Source organism: Gorilla gorilla, chromosome 4, assembly GCF_029281585.2.
Source record: "Gorilla gorilla gorilla isolate KB3781 chromosome 4, NHGRI_mGorGor1-v2.1_pri, whole genome shotgun sequence".
Taxonomy (NCBI): Eukaryota; Metazoa; Chordata; class Mammalia; order Primates; family Hominidae; genus Gorilla; species Gorilla gorilla.
Window position 1 is genome coordinate 29159105 of NC_073228.2, and position 13728 is coordinate 29172832.

Genomic DNA, 13728 nt, shown 5'->3' on the forward strand with positions numbered 1-13728 from the left:
AATAAGTTGTCCAACCTTTCCTCTTGACATGAATGCAATAGATTGTCACAAAACAAGGTATGATTTCCCATCAGGGCTAAGCGTCCATTTTCTTGCTTCTCTTAGTATTCTTTCAATTTGTAGTTCCGAGGGTGCTTATCAAGTAGCTTGATGTTAACTATATTAAACAAATCATATTATATTTGTGCCTATGTAGGTCTAGATAGAGCATATGAAATGATACCAATTCTTTACATTGCCAACCAATAGACATTGCATAGTAGAATTGGAATCCTTTTATTTACATATATCTTTAATAAGGTTTCATTAAATGTTCACGAAGTTAAAAATTTAGCTTGAATCATTTTGATTTAAAATTTTGACATTAATTATATATTTTTTGCCTTTTAATTTTAATATAGAGTTTTGATTAATTTAGCAGAAAAAACATAAAGTAAATATTCATATTTTGCTTTTACTTTGATTTACTTTTTTGAAAATATATCCAAATTTTGTATACTTTTAATGCAATTAATTTTATTTCTAATCCTTTAGATTACTAGCAATTGAACACACATTATGTGAAAATCTAGATTACAATAACAAAGTGATTTTTGCCAAAATAAAGAGAAGAGTAAATGTTATAAAATAAACAGAAGAATATAAAATATTAGAACACCTGGACATTCATAACGATTAAATCATCTTAAATAGTTTGCCAACTTTTAATCACATACAAATCATAGCTTTACATGTATTTTTCACTACATATGAAGGAATACTTCTTAGGCTGAGAGTATAAAGGTATTTCATTGAACTGTTTGTTAGCTTGTTTTATAACATTTAAATATTTAGACAAATGGAAATTCCTTGTGGACAAAGGACAGACAGAATTTAAAGTCACCCCTCTGAGGTTCACCTGAGACAATGCATATCGGATGGCTCCCTCTGCCCTATTGTTTATGTAAAAATGAAGATTCACTGAGCATTCACAAAAAAATGCAACCTTTTGTCTCTTACCTGCTGCTAACTGGGAAGCCCCCACTTCGAGTTGTCCCATTTTACTGAACCGAACCAATGTACATCTTACACACATTGATTGATGTCCTGTGTCTCCCTAAAATGTGTAAAAGCAAGCTGTACCCCAACCACCTTGGGCACACGTGGCCAGGATCTCCTGAGGCTGTGTCATGGGTACGTCCTTAACCTTGGCAAAACAAACTTTCTAAATTCACTGAGACCTGTCTCAGATATTTTGGGTTTACAACCCAGCCTCTGTCCTCAAGGAACATACAATCTAGTGGGGATACAGACTTGTCTAAGTAAGCAGGCCATTGTAATTACTGCTGTGATTCAACAATGGAGTGCCATGGGAACATATACAGGGGATAGGGTGTGGTCAGGGAGGACTTCCTGGAAGAAGTTATTTCCAGTCTAAGGCCTGAAGGGTAAGTAGGCATTAACCAAGTGAAGGGAAGGAAGGTATGAACATGGAGAAAGGACATAAGAAGAGGAGAGGCAGAAGAAATTGTATATGGAGGGTCGGCAAAGTTTTCTACTCAACTTTGTTGTTGTAGCACAAAAGCAGCCACAGATAACCTATCAATGAATGGGGTTGGATGGGTGCCAGTAAAACTTAATTTACAAAACAAAGCAGGGCTGAAGTTGGCAATCTGTCAACTCTTTGAGATATGGGAATGCCCAGAGTTGGGAGAGAGCACACTTGAGGGGCTAATGGTCAATGAATATGGCTGATGTATAGAGGATGAGGTGGGAGCAGGGAGTGATGAGTCTGGGGAGCTCAGAACAAGGCTGCAGGGAGAAGAGCAGAGGAGTCTGGACACTGAGGCCTGAGAGGTCGCTGCTGTAGGCATCTTGGACTAGGAGAGCAGTGGGCAGGGGAGAAAAGTGAGTGGTTTGGAGATATTCAGTAAATGCCAGTACGGAGGAAGAGAGAGATCAAGGCTAACTCTTTTTTTTTTCATTGAGATGGAGTCTCACCCTGTTGCCCAGGCTGGAGTGCAGTGGCACGATCTCGGCTCACTGCAACCTCTGCCTCCCAGCTTCAAGCCATTCTCCTGCCTCAGCCTCCAGAGTAGCTGGGATTACAGGTGCCTGCCACCATGCCTGGCTAACTTTTGTATTTTTAGTAGAGACGGGGTTTCACCGTGTCAGCCAGGCTGGTTTCAAACTTCTGACCTCAAGTGATCCACCCACCTCGACCTCTAAAAGTGCTGGGATTACAGACGTGAGCCACTGCCCTGGCCAAAGGTTAACTCTTTTTTTTTTTTTTTGAGATGGAGGCTCGTTCTGTCGCCCAGGCTGGAGTGCAATGGCGCAATCTCGGCTCACTGCAAGCTCTGCCTCCCGGGTTCAAGTGATTCTTTTGCCTCAGCCTCCCAAGTCGCTGGGATTACACATGCCCACCACCACGCCTGGCTAATTTTTGTATTTTTTAGTAGAGACAGGGTTTCACCATGTTAATCACACTGTCTCGAACTCCTGACTTCAAGTGATCCGCCCAGCTCAGCCTCCCAAAATGCTGGGATTACAGGCGTGAGCCACCATGCCCAGCCTAACTCTTAAATTCACAGCAGGGAGTAGTTAGATGGTGCTGGGGGAAACAGATTTAAGGTGAGGTTGGTGAGTAGGTAGGTGATGGGATCTGTTCCCCAACGTGCTCAGTTCAGTGCCTGCCACACACATTTGGCTACGTACATGCAGATATTTTTGTCAGAAATGTGCCTGGCAGTTCCTATGAAAGGACAATCTATAAATCCGGTGAAAGTCAGAGGGGAACTGAACATGCAGAGCTAAATACCTTTGTAATGACCATCCTAGGAAATGATTGCTATCGACAGGTTTTCTCTAGCCTATGGGGACCGCAGGCTTTAGTTGCTCTGGTTTCCTTTTATTCACAACTAATTTAACAACAGCACAAGGACCCAGTATCTGTTGGTAACAACAGCCAACTTGGTCAGGAAAGACAGCTTCATCAAGGCAGCAAATCTGGTCAACCAGATGGGTTGGCACTTCAGACATCACATGTCCCAGTATACAGGATTTGCTGCTGGCTCGGGATGGGGGTGGGCGGGCGATATTCCTACAGCCCTTCACCCACAGCCACCCCTGGAGCGGCATCCTGTGTGAGATGAGGGTGCACCGGAGTGGGGTCGGGAGCAGGCTCTGAGCACCCCTTGACACACACCTCACGGGGTTGAGTGAGCTGTAGGCATTGTTGATCTATCAAGCCAGAAGCAGGATAGTGTGTGCATTGCAGAAACAACAGAGAGATTCTCGGGATGTGACTATAGGCCTACAGCATTTGTTATCAGTCACTAGTACACTTCGTAGAAGACCTGCCTTAGCACAAATGCTGCTGGAACCGTCTGAGGTGCAGCAGGAAGCAGGTGCTGTGTGGTGCCTCCCAGGGTCCCACCTGCAGCTTCAGACACCTCGTCACCTCACCTGGATGGCAGCCTCCCTCATCCCCTTCTTGCCCCTTCCAATCTGTTATCCTCCAGGCTGTCTGAGTGACCTTTTTAAAATGTAAATTGGATCATGTCACTCCCCTGCTAAAAGCCTTAAATAGCTTCCCATTGCATTTAGGAGAAAATCCAAACCCCACACCATGGCCTACAAGCCTACTGCTCTGGTCCAGTTCTTCCTCTCTGGCCTCTCTCCCCTAGATCCCTCTACTCCATCATCATGGCTTTCTCTGGGTCCTCCCAATATCCCAAGCCTCTTCCCACTTTTAGGGTCTTTATTGTTCCTTTATTCTAGAAAGCTTTCTGCATTCTCCACCCCTAATGTAGCTGGCTCCTTCTTGCGTTTCAGATTCCACTTAAAAGTCAGCTCCTCAGAGGGGCCTTAACTGATTATTAGGTGTATTAGTTCATTCTCACAATGCTATAAAGACCTACCTGAGACTGGGTAATTTATAAAGAAAAAAAGGTTTAATTGGTTCTATGGTTCCACAGGCTGTACAGGAAGCATGACTGGGAAGGCCTCAGGAAACTTACAATCATGGCAAAAGCAGGAAGAAGAAAGTGAAATGAAAGGTGCCACACACTTTTAAACAACCAGATCTCAGGAGGACTCGCTATTATGAGAACAGCAAGGGAGAAATCCACCCCCATGATCCCATCGCCTCCTACCAGGCCTCTCCTCCAACACTGGGGATTACAATTCATTATGGAGGAGGACACAAATCCAAACCATATTACCAGGCTAGGCTGGATTTTCCTTTCTCATTCTGGTATAGCGCCATGTTCTTTTTTTTCAAATTAAAAAAAGACATGATTTATAAGTTCGCAATTATTTATGTGTTTGCTTGTTTATTGTCATCTTCCCTTACTAGACTGTAAGTTCCTCAGAGGCAAGACCATAATTAATTTGTTCACTACTATATTCCCAGAGATTAGCATAGTACCTGACATGTATGCTCAATAGATGTTTGTTGAGTCAATGAATACATGAGCAAATGAAAATCATTCAACTGATCCATCATTGATGGATCCATTCAAAAGCATATATATATATATATACACACATAGCTGTGTGCAAATATATAATTTCTGTTCTAGTTATCTACTGGCTTAAAATAATTTATTATTATCTCTTATCATTCTGTGTGTTCATTCTTGCAAGTTGGGCAGTTTTCTTGTGATATCTCATATGGTTGTGGACAATGGCTGCTGGGGTTTGGGGCTGGAGGCATCTGAAGTAACAGTCAATGCTGGCTGTCAACCAGGAGCACAGCTGGGCTGTCAACTAGAACGCCTACATATGGACTCTCCGTGTAGCTTGGACTGTGCACAGGCTGGTGGCTAGGTTCTAGTGGGCGTGTCCCAAGAAGCAAGAAGTTGTGTCTAGGAGACCCAGACAGAGGCTGCAAGACTTCCTATAATCTAGCCTCACAAGTCACACAATGTCATTTAAGCCTTATTCTATTAGTCACAAGTAAGTCACAAGGCAGCCCAGACTCAAAGGGAGGAAGTTTTGAGAGGTGACGCCAGCTGGACTTCCTGGGTCGAGTGGGGACTTGGAGAACTCTTCTTAGAAGAGGTTTGCAAAATGCACCAATCAGTGCTCTGTAAAAATACACCAATCAGCACCCTGTAGCTAGAGGTTTGTAAAATGGACCAATCAGCAGGACATGGGCAGGGACAAATAAGGGAATAAAAGCTGGCCACACCCCACCCAGCCAGCGGCCTTAACTGGCTGGGGTCCTCTTCCGCACTGTGGAAGCTTTGTTCTTTCACTCTTTGCAATAAATCTTGCTGCTTCTGCTCACTCTTTAGAGTCCGTCCCATCTTTAAGAGCTGTAACACTCACTGCAAAGGTCTGCAGCTCCATTCTTGAAGTCAGCAAGACCACGAACCCACCAGAAGGAACCAACCCTGGACACAGTTTGGCAAGGCACAAATACTAACACTGGAAGGTGTGGTTCACTGGGGCCCATGATCTTGGACACTAGCTATCAACTATCTCTTAAAGCATGGTTTTGTAGATGGTTCTATTCCTAGTTGAAATTCTTTTATTTCTTAGGCCAGTGCCCAAACCTTCTATAATTTGTGTCCTTTACTACAACGACACTTGTGGGTAGAGGTGGAACATGTCTTCCCCAAGTCTTCAGAGGGCTGAAATTTAGTTGTTCAATTACCAGTGACTCCAGGGAACTGGTCCACATTTTGGATGGTGACTTTTTGTGGGAGGAGCAGTGGTGAAACTGGGCCGGTGTGTCTGGTCATCATCCAGGAGTTGTGGCGCTCAGCGTTCATTACCAAGAGCAAGTGCTGACCCTGGCCAACACTCACGGCTCTGAAATAACTGGCTTTAAGAGCCAAGCCCGAGGAGAATTTAATTTGGGATAGTTTCAAGGGTAGAAGATGCCAGCCCTGTCTCCGTTTTGCCTTGTAGCTAGTGTTTTTATCCAAATGTGAAAGCTCTCTCTGTCTCCACCTCTCCTGCACTCCCACAAACCGCCCCCACCCCCCAAACCTCTTTCCAAATGTCCTTCCAGCTGCTATTTTCAATTCCGGCCTGAAGGCAAATGTTTCACTGTAGCAGAATTACTGTAAAATTCCTTCCTGTGCTCCCACAGATAATGGAACTCTGGCTCCAAAGAACCTAGGACAATTCCCTAGAGAACTCCAGAAACCTACCACTTCAGAAATCGCCCAAAGGCAATCCCAAAAGACAGATCTAAGGAAACAGAACTATCATGAAAGGTTATCATCAGAGGGACAGGTCAAACAATATGATTATTTTTAATGGCACTGGCGGAATCTAGATATGTTTTGTTTGTTTTTTATGTATCAAGTCAGTTTCAAACCACCAAAGACAACTATGGGGCAGAAAATAATGTATGAAATTGGCTGATGGGCCTGTAAACATACAAACCTGGGATATAAAAAGCACTTCAGTGGGCATTGTATAAACAAGGAGAAAATTGTATCCAAAAACAACCTGCAAAACTGCAGAGGAAGCAGCATCTTTGGAAAACAATGAGTCATAAATCTTTTTTTTCTCCTCTGATGGACAGACAATACAAAATGGGACTAGCATCAATATTGATAAGTGTTTCTACTACACTGCCATTTCAGCATGTCTCAGGAAGTCCTGAGCATGGTCTGTGTGGAGTTTAAGAAGTAAGGAATCCTCAAATTAAACACTTCTGGAAATCTGTGTGTTGTCTGGAAGCAGAGTTCCTGATTTCCAATTCGGTCCCTTCATAAGTCAGCTATCGAAATACACATTTCACTGCAAATTCATTAGTTCAGTACTAAGACAAGTTCAGATGGCCATCTTTATTGGATTCATGGAAAATTATATAAAAAGTTTATTGCATTAGAGAAAAAATAATGAGTCCTTTCTAAGAAAAAGAAGCAAGCTAGAATTAATTTCCTTGAGAATCTAGTTATAAAAGCTGATGACAGCCAAGTGTTCTCTGCAGAATCTCCCAGGGGTAGATGAGCAGAATGGTAGAGACTTAGGACAGCAGATGTATAGGTGTAGGGTAGATTTGGCCTCAGTTCTTCATCTCTCCTTCTTTCCATATCTTTTGCCACGTGACTGCCGCTCATCCCCAAAAGGGAAAAAGTGCATTTTCCTACCCTCTGAGTTTGGCCATCTGATTTACTTGAGCCAAAGGAACATTCACATATGTAATGCAAATAGAGACTTAAAAAACATTTGCTCAATTGAACATGTACCCTTCCACCTCTGCCACTGCAAAGAGAAGAATGTGTCCAGGTTGGCTGGCTGGTCACAGGAGGGGAAGAGAGACACACAGAGTAGAGTTGCCCGGCCAGACTCAGTATAGAAGAGAGCTCCAGCTGACGATAGATGCATGGAGCAATCCTAGCCTAGATCAGCCAAACCCCAACCAATTCCTAGATGCATGAACTGTAGTAATAAGAGACTATAATGATGGTAGGTGACTATTGTTATACAATAATTAACCAATAGAGGTGTTATGGGATCATGTTGACTCCCCAGATCATTCTATAACCTCAGAATAGCTCTAATAGAAGAGTTAATAACCACATGAATCTACAGAGACATTAGTGGACATTTGCATTATGGGTCCACTGTTCCTATCCAAAAACCACAGAAAGCCTTCTCCATTCTAAGGAAAGATCCTGAGATTTTTTTCTGAAAACTCTCACCGTGGTTTGAGTTACTCCAGAAGTTAACTCAGATGAGGGCTGGGTGCAGTGGCTCACGCCTGTAATCCCAGCACTTTGGGAGGCTGAGGTGGGTGGACCACTTGAGGTCAGGAGTTCAAGACCAGCCTGCCCAACCTGTGAATGTGAAACCCTGTCTCTATTAAAAATACAAAAACGGACAGGGCGTGGTGACTCAAGCCTGTAATTCTAGCACTTTGGGAGGCCGAGGCGAGCAGATCACAAGGTCAGGAGTTCGAGACCAGCCTGACCAATATGGTGAAACCCCATCTCTACTAAAAATACAAAAATTAGCCGGACGTGGTGGTGCGCACATGTAGTCCCAGCTACCCGGGAGGCTGAGGCAGGAGAATTGCTTGAACTCAGGAGGCAGAGGTTGCAGTGAGCCAAGATTGCACCACTGCACTCCAACCTGGGCGACAGAGCGAGACTCCATCTCAAAAAAAAAAAAAAACAAAAACAAAAATCAGTCATGCATGGTGGCACATTCCTGTAGTCCCAGCTACTCAGGACGCTGAGGCAGGAGAATCACTTGAACCTGGGAGGTAGCAGCTACAGTAAGTCAAGATCACATCATTGCACTCCAGCCTGGGTGACACAGCAAGGCTCTGTCTCAAAAAAAAAAAAAAAAAAGAAGTTAACTCAGATGCGGAATCAAGTGCAAGTAGTTTAAGTGATGTAAGTGTGGAAGCACATGATAGAAGGGAAGGAAAGCAGACAGTACAGGAGGTGCTACCAAGCTAGCCACAGCTATGGACAACTGGAGATCAATCCCACTGCGGGAGTCTGAGCACCAGTGTGGAATATACTCAGAACAGGCTCCTCCAAGGGATGGGGAGCTCCGGTATTTCTTTAATCCTGCCAGTCATTGACTAAGGGCTGCCCTGGGGGAATGATCTCCGGGCATTTCCAGGGTGCCACACTAGCAGCGGCCAGAGAGCACCCTCAGGCAGGGAAATGCAGGTTCTTGCAATGGGAAGTCTCACATTCTACAGCAGAAGTGGTAAGGCAAAGGGATATGCGCAGAGCACTGGCAGCACTTGCTACAACCCTGCTGTGGTGTAACCTCAGCTTGGGGAGCATGAAATCCTGGCAGCTTGGATGCCAGGCAGGACACGCACATACAGGTCAGATCTTTGGATCAGTGGGATACTATGTGTCCTGACAAGAGCCATGAGCTCTTCCATGCCAACTTCCTTTTATACATTTGCACATTTTCCTGTAGCTTCCCCAGTCCTTTCTCATATCCTCATACCACTGTTTATGGTGTCCACCCCACTGGGGTGAAAATGGGTGACAACACCCATGACTGGCTCTTGTTGCAGCTGCCCACCATCTGACAATTTAGTTCCATCTGGTCCGTGAAGCAAGTAATGCTCTCCGTGAAATTAGAGACACAGGGCCTGCAATCTTACACACAAACACAGGTCAGGCCTCCCTCTGAAAGGTACAACATTCAGTGTGAGTACAGTCAGATCTAACTCCACACAGTAGCTGTGGGTTTAAAAAGCTATGTATTTTCATCAGTGCTCCTCAAACTTTTTCATCAAACTTCCATTATCAGTGGGAGAAGGTAGATCATGTATTCCTGCTTGTAGCTCAAAGTGGGATTATTTGAGTATAAAAATGTTTTATTCAACATTGACTGTCATGGACATGGAGTTTTTGTCTACCAGGATCCTTTTCTAGAAGGAAAACACAGTCCCCCTCACTGCATCCTTGCTGTGGGGCTGTCATTTATAATTGCTTTGGATCCTTGGTCACAGGGCTGGGCTGTAGATAGGCAAGGTCAAGCATGGTACTCCATGGGTACCTGCCTCCAGCAGGGCCAACTGAAGTCTCGTTTTATATTATATTATATTATATTATATTATATTATATTATATTATATTATATTATATTATATTATATATTTATTTAGAGACAGAGTCTTGCTCTGTGACCCAGGCTGGCGTGCAATAGTGGGATCTCGGCTTACTGCAACCTTCATCTCCCGGGTTCAAGCCATTCTCCTGCCTCGCCTCCTGAGTAGCTGGGATTACAGGCACCCGCCACCACACCTGGATAATTTTTGTATTTTTAGTAGAGATGGGGTTTCACCACATTGGCCAGGCTGGTCTCAAACTCCTGACCTCAGGTGATCCACCCGCCTCAGCCTCCCAAAGTGCTGGGATTACAAGTGTGAGCCACCACACTCAACCTGAAGTCTCTTTTTTAAAATTGGTGTATAAATATGAAGAGAAAGAAGTTATTTCTCTTCTGTGGGTGGCTAAGCAAAGAGAATAAGGACTGGAGTTGCCAGCAGTCAGTTTAACTGTAACTTGGAGAAAGCCTCCACACAGAATGAGGCCAAGCAGAGCATAAAGATGGAAAGAGCTACAGCTCTGACAACATCATTGGAACACCTAGATCCAGCCATACCTGAAGCTTCATGGGCTTCCCAGACAAGTGAACCCCTCCAAAAAGATGGGTGGCGGGGGGTGGTGGGCAGCAGTTGCTTAAGTTAATTCATTTGTAATTGGAAACTTTATAAAGTGGTTGGTAAGGCTGACATTCCAGAAAAAAAGTGCCTTGTTTACCCTGTGGCTTCATATTTCCCCAGCACATATGCCCTAGGAAAATATGAGGCTGGATTTAGAATCATGACCTCACATCTTTATTTCAGATGCTTTAATTGCACCTTTGACTATTCTTCATATCAGCATAGATTCTGAATACTTTTGGTCTAAATTTCCCTGGCCCCTCCTCAACCTGAGCCTCCCCAGCTACCTGCTCCTCCACTGTTCCCTGTGGTACCTAAAGGTCTGCTCCCATCCTCCTTGGGTCCCCTGCTCTCCACTTGACGTGGCTCTGTGCTCAGGCACCCTTCTTCCCCACCTCCCCATCCCTACCTTGGAAAGTAAAACTCACGAGATGTTAGTCACTGAGGAGAGAAGCTTGGAACAGATTTCTGGGGTCAAACCAGAGAGGTCTATACCAGGGTGGCATGCCATTGCCCGAGTGGACTGGGAAGACTCCCTGCTGTTGAAGCAGTGAGTTTGGCTTTTACGAACAGAGGGCAAAGGCAGGGTCCCAAGCCTAACACAACAACCACAGAACACTCCTCTCTTATTAAGAAACTGTGTGCCGGGCGCAGTGGCTCACACTTGTAATCCTAGTAGCATTTTGGGAGACCAAGGCGGGTGGATCACCTGAGGTCAGGAGTTCGAGACCAGCCTGGGCAACATGGTGAAAACTTGTCTGTATTATAAATACAAAAAAAATTAGCTGGGCATGGTGGTGGGCACCTGTAATCCCAGCTACTCGGGAGGCTGAGGCTGGAGAATCGCTTGAACCTGGGAGGCGAAGGTTGCAGTGAGCCAAGATTGCGCATTGCACTCCAACCTGGGCAACAGGAACGAAACTGCATCTAAAAAAAAAAAAAAAAGAAAGAGAAAAGAAAAAGACACTATGGTACGTGTAGCACTAACATGCTCCCTAAGCACACAAAAGTAGCAGCAGACAGGCCCTACTTTCCAGGCAATTTTAATTTAGCCAAAGGATAAAGTAAAAATGTAGAGAACGGTCACAAGGTAAAATAGAACCGAGTGCCTGGCAGAGCAGGAAAAAGGGTATGAGTAATCAGCAGATGAGGTAGAAGGGCTGAGTGAGGTGAGTTAGCAGGAGAGGGACTCTTGGAGGAAATGAATCTTGAGCCAGGCCCTGAAGGAAGTCATTGACAAATGTAAACTCTCCAGCGGGCCACAGAGGAAGAGGCTGGGCTGTCTGCAGGAGTTGTGTAACTCACATATGCTCTGACCTGTTTGTCTGTGAAGACTCAGACCAGCTCTGAAGCTGTTTAGCCTTGATCTCTAAGTCTACACAAAACCACTGTCTTGGTTAAAGAAATGTAGTATGTTTGGCACAAGGCACACCCTATAGATGATGTCATGTCTATAGATCAAAGCCAGGCTAATGTCACCAGGCAAGGGAAGAAGACTTGGAAAACACAGTCTGTATTATGCTTTTTCTTTTTTTAGCCTTCTGTTTCCAAGGTTAGTTTTTAGGGTGAAGATTTTCATCTTGATTACAGCTCTTGGTAAATGAAGGTCATTTTTAAAGTCTGATTCCTGGAAGTGAAATGTAGAATTTATGGAAACACAAATTCTTGATATGTTAATTGTGCTAATTGAAATAGAGGGCCTCTTTAAAACAACAACAACAACAAAAAAGAAAAAAACACAAAAATCTTTTTGCCTTAGGAGCAGAAAGTGAATGAGAGACATAATAATGGAGTTTGCAGATTGTTCTTTCCTTGCAAGAGACATCAGCTGAAACACAGTCTTTAGCCATAATGAAAACACATTTTTAAGTTCCTTGCTTATTCTGGCAAGATAAAAACAAGTTGTAATGAAACCACTTCTGTCAAGACTAGAAGCTTTGGCCTTATCGCCGTTGTTAAAGGCAATCCAAGAAATACTATTTAAGGCTAATTTTGTTGCCCTTTTGAAGAGACTTTTGAAATCATAAAAAAAGAGCCCAGACAATAAGCTGGATAGAAAGGACAAGTTCCTCCTTGGCAGCCAGTGTCGAATTACACTGTCCCCTGTCTGTGGATAAAACAGAATTGTACTCTTCAGACTGCCAACCCCTTACTTGATAACCACTACAAATAGTTAACAATAAATGAAACTGACAGCCCACTTAACCAGATTGGGAGTACATCTGAACTTCTACAGCAAGACAGCTGGACTTGAGTTCATTTCCCTGGAGGCTGGGCTACAGCAATACCTAATGAAAACAATGATGGACATATATTTATTTCCAAGGCATTTGTAGCCTGCACCCTGGTTCCAGTCTTATCGTAGAAGCTGGATCAATTTTCACATCTTTTCACTAAATGGATGGGATGCAAAATTACTCCTATCGACAATAAGCATTCTCAAGGGCTGTGGTAATTGTGTAGCCCAGCACAGCAGAAAAGAGGTGCTAACAAAAGCACATAGACAATTGGTTACCATCAATTTCCTGTGGCATTGGCACATGTAAGGCAGTTAAAAAAAAAAAAATGCGGTCCTGGGTAAAGCCTATACCTTCTCCGTCAGTAGCAAATCCAACCAGCAGAATGCAGGTGGCAGGTGATTTCTCCCCCAGCAATCTCTGAAAAGTGTGCGGTACCAAATCTAATCACAGCCAGGATTTGTAGACTGAGAAACCAAGGGCCTAACCTTCTGCCTGGTCATTTCTGCATATCGGCTCCCCCTGCCCCATCGCACTCCATTCCTCCCATCTTTTATTCTACCCCATTTGTGAGATGAGTGCCAAGTGACCTCTTTGACAATGGACCAGAGTGGACAGCTTCATTTTCATTCCCGTCTTTAAAGGTTTGACCTATGTGAGATGCTTGGATTAGAAACAGCTCCTGGCTCCTGCCTTCTTATTGGTTTTGTCTCAAATGCACTGGCCTATATATATATCAGGAACAAAGAATGAAGACAAAAGTAAGCCCATTGGTGAGGTGAGTTAGGACCCAGGCAGAGAGCCTGATGGAGTATGTAAATGAAATATACTACCCTTAGTCTCCAGATCTCAGATTGTCTTGCAGATACCAAAAGCTGATCCAGCACTAATGAAACATCATTCTTAGGAAGGTGCCCATAAGGTCAATTTCTTCACCATTATACAAATGATTTATTTCCTCTAAAATAGTCCATCTAATTCAACCAAAAGTAAATTTAATAAAAAGCACTTTATATGCTTGCATAAATATAACTTAAGTAGGAAGTTGCTATTTTGACAGCTTGACAATAAAGGTAGAAGCAATGGGAAAACAATTTTCATGAACCGTATAGATACTGGATTTACAATGTTACGAGATCAGGTCCACCTTTTGAAAATTCTGGTTCGGTTTGGGATCTGAGCTGTCAATCAGTCAACAAAAGGGCACATTTCTTTCATGCCTTTGTCTGCCTCAAGTTAAAAAATAAAATAAAATGTTTCTGTCCAGGTTTTCTATCAAGAATTTCCTTTTTGCAGTCCTGGAAAAACCAGATCGAAGAAGGAAACCATTTACTGAGTG

General features: G+C 43.7%; 2 long non-coding RNA genes across 2 annotated transcripts in view; both read left to right on the plus strand.

Annotated features, from left to right (window-relative positions):
- Positions 1–13728, plus strand: part of LOC134758508 (uncharacterized) — a 91489-nt gene that overhangs the window by 62134 nt on the left and 15627 nt on the right. The window lies entirely within an intron of this gene.
- LOC129533492 (uncharacterized) lies at positions 1404–4288 on the plus strand. Its single transcript, XR_008679760.1, has 2 exons — positions 1404–1520; positions 3960–4288. It is a non-coding gene; the product is annotated as an uncharacterized lncRNA (long non-coding RNA).